The sequence below is a fragment of the Stomoxys calcitrans genome, chromosome 3 (assembly GCF_963082655.1).
Source record: "Stomoxys calcitrans chromosome 3, idStoCalc2.1, whole genome shotgun sequence".
NCBI classification, from domain to species: domain Eukaryota; kingdom Metazoa; phylum Arthropoda; class Insecta; order Diptera; family Muscidae; genus Stomoxys; species Stomoxys calcitrans.
This window is the reverse complement of record NC_081554.1, coordinates 137,502,301-137,514,645: the sequence shown is the minus strand read 5'-3', so window position 1 is coordinate 137,514,645 and position 12,345 is coordinate 137,502,301. Positions and strand designations below refer to the sequence as shown.

At 39.2% G+C, this 12,345-nt stretch overlaps 1 protein-coding gene across 2 annotated transcripts in view; it reads left to right on the top strand.

The window, feature by feature from the left end:
• LOC106090264 (neural cell adhesion molecule 1) overlaps window positions 1–12,345 on the top strand; it is a 782,082-nt gene that overhangs the window by 636,472 nt on the left and 133,265 nt on the right. The gene's annotated exons all lie outside the window — the stretch shown is intronic.

Below are 12,345 nucleotides of genomic sequence, written 5' to 3'. Positions count from 1 at the left end.
AGAAAACTCATTTGCGATAGTCGTTCTTTATAATGGAGAAATACATACATACATATGTATATATTCGTATGTAAATATTCCTCCATGTTTATACAGTCCAAGGAGATGATGATTTATTACAACTAGACCTAAATCTTTGAATACAGGCGGAATGGCAAATAACAATACGAATGGATGTTTGTTTTCATGTGTTTGCAAACACCAACAGTTTTAGTTGCAAATATCCGTTTCCTGTGTGGAACCATCTGCCCCTGCTGTTTCCTGCCAGCTTGCCGAACTGCAAAACTGCCTGACTGCATCCATGCATGTAAGCGTGCATGTGCTAAATTATTATCGACTTTTGTCAGTGCTTGCAACTGGCTTCATTCAGTGTAGTTTTGTTTGCCATAATATGTCTTTTATGACACAATGCATTTGCAGTTATACTTTTTTCTGGGCTTGCCTTAAACCATTTCCATCTTCATTTACTTGAGCCGCAGGCAAAAAGTAGGAAACCAGCATCTTTTGTCAGTACAGGGAAAACAGGAGAATGGAAAACACTCTCAACTATTTGCTTTTTTAAGTTGTTAAACAATATGTCAAAGTCAAATGATGATAAGTATTTGTAAGTGTGTATGAGTTTGTTAGTATATAGCTGTATGCGTATTTGCAAATATATATGTGTCCCCAACTTGAGAACCCCTGTGGAGTCTGATGAAGGGAGTTATGTTGAAAGTTTCTTTTTTATGTTTTCTCTTTTTACTTGTGCTGAGTACAAGTGTGCTCGGATTGTTTGTGTGACATTTAAATAAAAGTAATAAATTATAGTCGTTCGTAAGTAATTTTACACAAAATGAAATATTGCTGAGAAAACTGTTTTAAAGAAGCCCTAAAAACACTCCAGCGGGGGAAATTTGTTTGTACATTCTTCCGATATTTTTATACCCTCCACCATAAGATGGGGGGTATACTAATTTCGTCATTCTGTTTGTAACTACCCGAAATATTCGTCTGAGACCCCATAAAGTATATATATTCTTGATCGTCGTGACATTTTATGTCGATCTAGCCATGTCCGTCCGTCTGTCCGTCCGTCCGTCCGTCCGTCTGTCTGTCGAAAGCACGCTAACTTCCGAAGGAGTGAAGCTAGCCGCTTGAAATTTTGCACAAATACTTCTTATTAGTGTAGGTCGGTTGGTATTGTAAATGGGCCATATCGGTCCATGTTTTGATATAGCTGCCATATAAACCGATCTTGGGTCTTGACTTCTTGAGCCTCTAGAGTGCGCAATTCTTATCCGATTGGAATGAAATTTTGCACGACGTGTTTTGTTGGTATATCCAACAACTGTGCCAAGTATGGTTCAAATCGGTTCATAACCTGATATAGCTGCCATATAAACCGATCTTGGGTCTTGACTTCTTGAGCCTCTAGAGGGCGCAATTCTTATCCGATTGGAATGAAATTTTGCACGACGTGTTTTGTTATGATATCCAACAACTGTGCCAAGTATGGTTCAAATCGGTCCATAACCTGATATAGCTGCCATATAAACCGATCTTGGGTCTTGATTTCTTGAGCCTCTAGAGGGCACAATTCTTATCCGATTTGAATGAATTTTTGCACGAAGTATTTCGTTATGATATCCAACAACTGTGCCGAGTATGGTTGAAATCGGTCCATAACCTGATATAGCTGTCATATAAACAGATCTGGGGATTTGACTTCTTGAGCTTCTAGAGGGCGCAATTCTTATCCGATTTGGCTGAAATTTTGCATGACGTATTTTATTTTTACATTTTTACAACTGTGTCAAATAAGGTTCAAATCGGTTCATAACCTGATATAGCTGCCATATAAACCGATCTGGGATCTTGACTTCTTGACCCCTAGAGGTCGCAATTATTATCCGATATGCCTGAAATTTTGTACGATGAATCCTCTTATGACCATCAACAAACGTGTTTATTATGGTCTGAATCGGTCTATAGCCCGATACAGATCCCATATAAATCGTTCTCTCTATTTTACTTCGTGAGCCCCAATGGGCGCAATTCTTATACGAATTGGCTGAAATTTTACACAGGTCTCCAACATATAATTTAATTGTGGTCCGAACCGGACCATATCTTGATATCGTTTTAATAGCAGAGCAACTCTTTTCTTATATCCTTTTTTGCCTAAGAAGAGATGCCGGGAAAAGAACTCGACAAATGCGATCCATGGTGGAGGGTATATAAGATTCGGCCCGGCCGAACTTAGCACGCTTTTACTTGTTCTCTGTTGTTTTACACCACTCACTTTAAGAGAAATCGAAATAAATTGTTTGGTGGATTGTCGCATTATTGTTTAATTGTTTGGCCGAGAAATGTAGGACATGTGCTGTTGCATTGTTCATTTCTTAAGAAATGCTTATTGCTAAACTCTATGGGTGGTTTGCAGGTTTTTACATATAACAAGTGTCCACCGTTCGACTTCCACGGGTGGCTTTGGCATTTCGTTTCAAAATATGATTATAACCACAGTAACACAAATAACAAGTAAGGACTGGCTTAAGTCGTGCGAAACCGACCTTTTGATACCCTACACCACGTTGGATAGCCTGGCTAAATCCTCAAATTTAAAATTTGCTTATATTTGATATTTATATTTTCGCTCAAAATCCGTACATATTGTAGGAACCATAGAGTAGGTTAGTTTAGATTAGGTTTAAGTGGCAGCCTGCCATCAGACTCACTTAGACGTTTCCATCCATTATGAAACCACAGAAACAGAAGAAGGAAGATGCCTTCTAGTTCCTACCGTTGAACCATTCAAATCGCTTTTAAAAGCCCATCAACTTGCGAATGTTCACATCCGCTAAATCAGACAGGTTCTCAAAGAAATGAGAACCTAAAGTTGAACTCCTTCTAAATGCTAGTGTGGGACAAAAACACTGAATGTGTTATATAGTCTCTTCTTCCTCGATGTCCTCACAGCTTCTGCAAAAGTCGTTGCTGGCAACCTTCAGTCTTTCAGCATGTTTTCCGCTTAGACAGTGATTGGTCATGACGGACACAACGACTGAGCCTTCTGTTCTAGCCAATGACACCAAAGCGGTAGACCGCGAGTCTAGATTAGGCCACATAGTTTTGAAATGCTCCCGGCCCCTTACATGTCGCTAGAGGTATACCCACAGATTCCAGTATTCCTGGAATGTGTGAAGTAGTTCCTTGTCTCTCAAGCTCCTCTGCTTTACAATTCCCTGGGATATCTCTTTGGTTCGGCATCCAGAAGAGGTGAATTTTGAACTGTTCAGCCATCTCGTTGAAAGATCTGCGACAGTCGAGGATGATTTTTGTGTTCAGAAATACGTTCTTCATGGATTTAATGGCCGCCTGGCTGTCTGAAAAGATATTAAAGTCAATCGTCGTAATGATATTATATCTTAGCCATTCCACCACTTCCTTAATTGCAAGGATCTCCGCTTGATACGCATTGCAGTGGTCGGATAACCTTTTCGATATGACCAGTTCTAAATCTTTAGAGTACTCCCCAAAGCCCACCTGGTCGTCTAGTTTGGAACCATCCATATGGAAGTCTATGTAACTTCTGTTACCAGGGATATCGTAGTTCCAATCGGTTCTTTCAGAAATAGTGGCACAGTATTTTTTTAACAAAAAGCGGAACAGGTAGGGTGTAATCCGCACTACCTGGAACATCGGATATTGTATCAAGAATAACACAGTGTCCGTAGCCGCCACATGACCAATGAGAAAGTTCCCTTAACCTCACGGCAGTGGTCGCTACAATTTGTCTAGCCACAATGTTCAGAGGCATTAGATGTTGCATTAAATTCAGTGCATCAAATGGTGTCGTCCTCAGTGTGGCTGTGATGCACAAACAAGCCATCCTTTGGATCCGGTTAAGTATTGAGCAGTAGGTGGACTTTTGAAGTGCCGTCCACCAGACCACAACACCATGCAGCATTACAGGTCTGATAACCCCAATGTATGCCCAATGCATGACGCGTGGTCTAAACCCCAACTTTTGCCAATGGTTCTTTTGCAGGTGTAGAGGGCAAGAGTGGCCTTTCTTTCCCATTCCAAAATGTTGGATTTGATGTTCAATTTCCTGTCCAGCAAAACACCCATGTGATCTGCGCTTTCTGTAAATGGAACATTCTCTCCACCCAAGGAGACAGGTTCCACAGTAGGCAACTTGTATCTCCTGCTGACAAGAACTAATTCTTTCTTGCACGGATTTATACCTAGACCATTTTCGGTTGCCCACTTTGCTGTTGAATGTAGAGCTTCCCGAACTAGATCTCTTAGAGTGCTGGGAAACTTTCACCTAACCTCAATAGCCACGTTATGAGCATATGAGACCACTTTTACACATTTTTCTCACAGAGACAATAATATATTAATAATGGCTATATTCCAAAGTAGAGGAGACAGTACACCACCTTGAGGTGCTGACCCATCTTTTTAGATCCCCAGATCCCAAGCCTGCTGTAATGCATCTTTTTGTAAGTAAGTTATTAATAAACTTTCTTACGGTAGAGTTGATGCCTAGAAACTCCAACTCCTTCATGATTGACGTCGGTTATACACTATTGAAAGCACCTTAAATGCCAAGAAAATGCTACCATTGTATATTCCATGACAGCAAGAGAACACTATATGTAGCCGACTATATTGTTGTTGTAGCAGTGTGTTATACACTGAGGCGGCAGCCCTTGCCGATGAAGAACTCCATCGGGTCAATCCAGTACGTACAACCGGCTGCCATGGGACTGAAATAGCCGACTAGGTCATGAAGGGCTGTTTCAGTGGGTTTAATATATGCATGCTGTTGCCGCGACAGACGATCTCTAGGAATCTTTGCCACAAAATATGTTTCTATCAACCTCACATTTATATAGGTGCTATATTTAAATCTGAACCGATTTCCATGAAATCGATCGATTTCCATGAATCTGAACCGATTTCCAATAATGTCGAAACTTATAAGAGAATTCTTCGTGCCAAATTTCGTGAGAAACGGTTTACAAATGTCGGTATAATTGCAATTTGAAGTCAAATCGGACAAACATATATTGTATATCAGAGCCAGTGAGGGGGAAGGGGGGCTGAGGGTTCTCGAACCCAAGCCCCCACCCCAATGATTTTATCTATAAAAAAATTAAATTTGTGCTAAACACTTGTTGAAATAACACAGTTTCATATTTATAATATTCTTCAGACACACAGTTTTGATCAGACCAGGACCACCTTAAAATTATTTTTCTTAAGTACACAATTTTAATAAAATTTTTTTTAAAGACAAAATTTCATTACATCATTTTTCCTAAGACAAAATTTCAATAACAAATTTTCTAAAGTTTACATTTGATTTTTTTCTAAAGACTATATTTTAGTGAAAATTTTCTAATGAAAAACTTTTGCACAGTCTACCTCAAAATTATTTTACAAAGAAAAAATTTCAATAAAATTTTGTGTGCCTTCTCAATGCATTTTACGACACAACATTGTGCTTAAATATTTTAGAAGCTTTTTATTATGCTTTTCTGTACCAAATAGAAACAAAAACAATATGAAAAATCACAAAATAAAATTCAGAATGAAATTTTATGTAAAGATACAACTTGAAAGACATTTTTGGCTCAGGGCAAAATTTTAATAAAATATTGCCTCGAAATTATTTTTCCTAAAAGAAAGACTTCGATAAATTTAAATAACACTTTGTAAACGAAAACATTTTCCTAAAATTTTTTTCTATAGACAATTTTCAATAAATATTTTTAAAGACAACATTTTAACCCATTACGATTGACCCTCGATTCCCGTGTCCAATTTTGAAGAAGTTTCATATATTCATAATTTAGAGCAGTTATATTGACGAATAAATTTTTTAACAACAAATTTAGAAAAGAACTTTGTACAAATTTTTGGCAAAATAAAAAAATTTTCTTATTATTTCTTAAGCCATAATGTAAAATCAAAAAATATAATTTTTTTAATATTTTATAAACATTTGTCGAAGAAAGGTGGATTTATTTAGATTGACATAAAGTAGCACCTGCTGGCTTATCGCCATAAATTTATTTTTATACCCACCACCATAGGATGGGGGTATACTAATCTAGTCATTCCCTTTATAACACTTCGAAATATTATTCTGCGACCCCATTAAGTCGATCTGACTATGTCCGTCAATCCGTCCGTCCTTCTATCGAAATCGCGATAGCGGTCGAACGCGTTAAGCTAGCCGCTTGAAATTTGGCATAGGTACTTTTTATACCCTCCACCATAGGATGGGGGGTATACTAATTTCGTCATTCTGTTTGTAACTACTCGAAATATTCGTCTGAGACCCCACAAAGTATATAAAGTATACAAGTATATAATATATAAAGTATATTCTTGATCGTAGCGAAATTTTATGTCGATCTAGCCATGTCCGTCCGTCTGTCCGTCCGTCCGTCTGTCTGTCGAAAGCACGCTAACTTCCGAAGGAGTAGAGCTAGCCGCTTAAAATTTTGCACAAATACTTCTTATTAGTGTAGGTCGGTTGGTATTGTAAATGGGCCATCCGGTCCATGTTTTGATATAGCTGCCATATAAACCGATCTTGGGTCTTGACTTCTTGAACCTCTAGAAGGCGCAAATCTTGTCCGATTGGAATGAAATTTTGCACAATGTATTTTGTTATGATATCCAATAACTGTGCTAAGTATGGTTTGAATCGGTTCATAACCTGATATAGCTGCCATATAAACCGATCTTGGGTCTTGACTTCTTGAGCCTCTAGAGTGCGCAATTCTTACCCGATTTGAATGAAATTTTGCACGACGTGTTTTGGTATGTTATCCAATAATTGTGTTAAGTATGGTTAACATCGGTCCATGTTTTGATATAGCTGCCATATAAACCTGTCTTGGATCTTGACTTCTTGAACCTTTAGAGGGCGCAATTCTCAACCGATTTGGCTGAAATTTTGTACCAGGGCTTCTCTCATGACCTTCAACATACGTGTCTAGTATGGTCTGAATCGATCAATAGCTTGATGCAGCTCTTATATAAACCTATCTCCCGATTTTGCCCCTACAAGGCGCAATTCTTTTCCGAATGAACTGAAATATTACACAATGACTTCTACAATGTCAATCAGCATTCATTTATGGTCCGAATCGGACTATAACTTGATAAAGCTCCAATAGGATAACAGTTCTTATTCAATATTCTATGTTTGTCTAAAAAGAGATACCGCGCATAGAACTCGACAAATGCGATCAATGGTGGAGGGTATATAAGATTCGGCCCGGCCGAACTTAGCACGCTCTTACTTGTGATTGATATATTGGGTTGCCCAAAAAGTAATTGCGGATTTTCATACCCTCCACCATAAGATGGGGGGTATACTAATTTCGTCATTCTGTTTGTAACTACTCGAAATATTCGTCTGAGACCCCATAAAGTATATATATTCTTGATCGTCGCGACATTTTATGTCGATCTAGCCATGTCCGTCCGTCTGTCCGTCTGTCCGCCCGTCCGTCCGTCCGTCTGTCTGTCGAAAGCACGCTAACTTCCGAAGGAGTAGAGCTAGCCGTTTGTAAAGAGAGTAAAGCTACCTCTTATTCGTGTAGGTGGGTTGGTATTGTAAATGGGCCATATCGGTCCATGTTTTGATATAGCTGCCATATAAACCGATCTTGGGTTTTGACTTATTGAGGCTCTAGAGTGCGCAATTCTTATCCGATTTGAATGAAATTTTGCACGACGTGTTTTGTTATGATATCCAACAACTGTGTCAAGTATAGTTCAAATCGGTCCATAACCTGATATAGCTGCCATATAAACCGATCTTGGGTCTTGACTTCTTGAGCCTCTATCGTGCGCAATTCTTATCCGGTCAGAATGAAATTTTGGACGCCGTGTTTTGTTATGATATCCAACAACTGTGCTAAGTATGGTTCAAATCGGTCCATAACCTGATATAGCTGCCATATAAACCGATCTTGGGTCTTGACTTCTTGAGCCTCTAGAGTGCGCAGTTCTTATCCGATTGAAATGAAATTTTGCACGACGTGTTTTGTTGCTATATCCGACAACTGTGCCAAGTATGGTTGAAATCGGTCCATAACCTGATATACCTGCCATATAAACCGATCTTGGGTCTTGACTTCTTGAGCCTCTAGAGGGCGCAATTCTTATCCGATTAGAATGGAATTTCGCACGACATGTTTTGTTATGATATCCAACAACTGTGCCAAGTATGGTTCAAATCGGTATATAACCTGATATAGCTGCCATATAAACCGATCTTGGGTCTTGACTTCTTGAGCTTCTAGAGGGCGCAATTCTTATCCGTCTATAGCCCGATACAGATCCCATATAAAATCGTTCTCTCTATTTTACTTCGTGAGCCCCAATGGGCGCAATTCTTATACGAATTGGCTGAAATTTTACACAGGTCTCCAACATATAATTTAATTGTGGTCAGAACCGGACCATATCTTGATATCGTTTTAATAGCAGAGCAACTCTTTTCTTATATCCTTTTTTGCCTAAGAAGAGATGCCGGGAAAAGAACTCCACAAATGCGATCCATGGTGGAGGGTATATAAGATTCGGCCCGGCCGAACTTAGCACGCTTTTACTTGTTCATATAGTCGGCGTTGACAAATTTTTTCACAGCTTGTGACTCTGTAATTGCATTCTTTCTTCTGTCGGTTATCAGCTGTTACATTTAGCTTGCTTTAGAAAAAAAGTGTAAAAAAATTATTTTTGATTAAAGTTTATTGTAAGTTTTATTAAAAATGCATTTACTTTCTTTTAAAAAATCCGCAATTACTTTTTGGGCAACCCAATAGGTCGTTGGGGGTTGCAAATGGACCGTATGGGTTCAGATTTTGGATAAAGCCCCCATATGAACCAATCCCCAAATCCGACTTATTACAATTTTGAAAAAAGCACTTAACTTAAGACTTCCAATATCCATGCCTTCCATAGTCCGAATCGTATATATGTAAAAATCAATTGTTTGTTTGTTTCTTTGTATGTTTGTGTGTTCCTTATAGACTCAGAAACGGCTGAACCGTTTTTCTTGAAATTTTCACAGATGGTGCATAATGTTCCTGTGGTGAAAATTGGGTACTAAATTTTTTGATATCTGAAGGAGGGGGGGGGGGGGGGGGGGGCGGACCCTCCCCCTTACCCTAATTTTCAGAAACGCCAGATCTCGGAGATAGGTGGTGCGATTTAAGCGAAATTTTGTGTGCCCTCATATAGTACCCATTTGTCGAACCAAGTCCATTTGTCGAACCAAGTGCTAGGGGGACCACCTCAACCCCCAAAACACCCCTAGATCGGACATATTTACCGACCATTGCAATATGGGACTCAAATGAAAGATATTTGCGAGTAGAATACGAATCTGATATCTAAATGTGGGACCACGTTTCTGGGGGTCCACTCCTTTCCCAAAACACCCCCCAAACAGGACTTATTTACTGACCATGGGAATGTGGGGCTTAAATAAAAGGTATTTGAGTGTAAAATTAGAATCTGATATCCAAATATGAGACCAAGTGTTTGGGGGGCCGCCTCTCCCCAAAAACCTACCCCTAAGGGGACACATTTACGACCATAGCCACATGGGGCTCAAATGAAAGGTATTTGGGAGTAAAGCACGAATCTGATATCAATATTCGGGAAAAGTGTCTATGGGGAAACCCCACCCCCACAACACGACCCAAATAGTAAGTATTTGCTTACTTTTGCAATATGAGGCTCAAATAAGTGGGGTTTTTAGAGTGGAACACGAATCCGATATATATTTTCAAGGCCAACTCACTGAGTGGCCGCCCATCCCCCCAAAAACACCCCCCAAACCGCTCATGTTGGACGACTATGGAAATATGGGGCTCAAATTAAAAGTATTTGGGAGTAGACCACGTATCTGATATCAACATTAGGGACCAACTCTCTAGGGGACGTCCCACCACTATATAACCCCCAAATAGGACGTATTGGCTCACCAAGACAATTTGGGTCGTAAAGAGAGTGGAACTAAATATTTATAGTTTATAGGGCCAATACTCCAAACCGGACATATTTGCTGACTTTTGCAATAAGGAGTTTAAATGAGATTAGAAAACGAATTTAATATCCAATTTTGAGGACAATGGCAATATGGGGTTCAAATTAATGATATTTAGATATATGAGAATAGAGCACATTGCTGATATATTTTCCGGGCTAAGTGTTAGGGCGACCACCCCAATCCCCAAGACACCCCTAAATCGGCTATATCTACCGACCATGTCAATGTGGAGATTAAATGAAAGGTATTGGGGGGTAGAGCATGAATTGATACCCACTTTTGGGACCAATTTTCTGGGGGTCAACTCCTTTCCCAAAATACCCCACAAGCAGCAATTTTTTAGTGACCATCGCAAAATGGGGCTCAAATAAAGGTATTTGGGAGTAGAATACGAATTTGATATCCAAATGTAGGACCATGTATTTAGAGAATCACCTCTTCCCCAAAACACCCCGCAAAGGTTAAAAATTTTTGGACCATGCCAATATGTGGTATTTAAGATTAGAAAGCCTATTTTGATAACCTATATTGTGCCATGTGTTTGGGGGACGCCTCATCTTAGAAACTCCCCTAAACCAATGGCAATGTGGGGTTTAAATAAATGGTTTTTGAAAGAAGAGCACAATGGCGATATTTTTTCAGGGCCAAGTGCCTGGGAGACGACCTCACCCCCGAAAACACGCCTAAATCAGATATCATGAGAGTAGGGGGCTGAAATATTTTAAGAATGGGGTACACCTTACATCCAAACTTAAATTCGTAGACTAATAAAGATCATATGGGATTCGGACAAAGGCACTTATATTGTTAAATTGTTAGTCGAGTGATATACTATTTTCGTTGCATGGTATTTCACTAAAAGCTCTTTAATTGTCAAAAATAAATATTCCAAGGAAACTTTTGTTCCATATAAAGTAAAAGAAGGCGCAGCGGAGCCCGGGTCAGCTAGTCGGTCTAAAAAAAGATATAGTCCCATATAAACCGATTCCCGGATTTGATTTCTTGAGCCCTAAGTAACCTCAATTTTCACCTGATTTGGCTGAAATTGGGTTCAAAGATTTAAGTTATGATTTCCAACATCCATTCAAGTATGATTTGAGTTCGTCTATAAACAGATGTAGCCCCCATATGAACCGATCCTCGGATTTGACTTCTTGAGCCCTTAGGAGCCTCAATTTTTATCAACGTAAATTTTAAATGTGGCTGAAATTTGGAAAAAGACTTACGTTGTGACTTTCAATATCCATGTCAAGTATGATCCGAATCGGTCTTTAAACAGATATAACCCCCGTATAAACCGAACCCCCAATTTGACTTTTTGAGCCCTTAGAAGCCTCAAATTTGACCCCACTTAGCTAAAATTTGGAAAAAAGACTTGTGTCCAACATCCGTGCCAAGTATGGTCTGAATCAGTTTATAAACAGATATAGCCCCCATATAAACCAATCCCCGGATTTCAATTCTTGATCTCTTAGAAGCCTGAATTTGTCATCCGATTTGGCTTAAATTTCTAAAAAAGCACTTGAGTTGTGATTTCCAACATCCATGCCAAGTATGATTCCTATCGGTTTACAATACTGATTCCCGTATTGGACTTCTTCAGCCCTTAGCAACCTAAATTTTCACCTGATTTGGCTGAAATTTGGCCCAAAACCCTTTCTTATTACTTACACCATCTATGCTTAGTTCTATACGAATCGGTCGATATGGTCATATATTCTCACTTAAATACCTATATAACTATATGACTTCTTGAGACCAAACAAGTAAAAGCGTGCTAAGTTCGGCCGGGCCGAATCTTATATACCCTCCACCATGGATCGCATTTGTCGAGTTCTTTTCCCGGCATCCACTACTATGGATTCCGCTAAAAATGCACCCTAGTAAATTTGTATTTGAATTTTTATACCCTCCACCATAGGATGGGGGGTATACTAATTTCGTCATTCTGTTTGTAACTACTCGAAATATTCGTCTGAGACCCCATAAAGTATATATATTCTTGATCGTCGCGACATTTTGTGTCGATATAGCCATGTCCGTCCGTCCGTCCGTCTGTCTGTCGAAAGCACGCTAACTTCCGAAGCAGTAAATGTAGCCGCTTAAAATTTTGCACATATACTTTTTATTAGCGTAGATTGGTATTATAAATGGGCCATATCGGTCCATGTTTTGATATAGCTTCCATATAAACCGATCTTGGGTCTTGACTTCTTGAGCCTCTAAAGGCCGCAATTCTTATCCGATTGGAATGAATTTTTGCACGAAGTGTT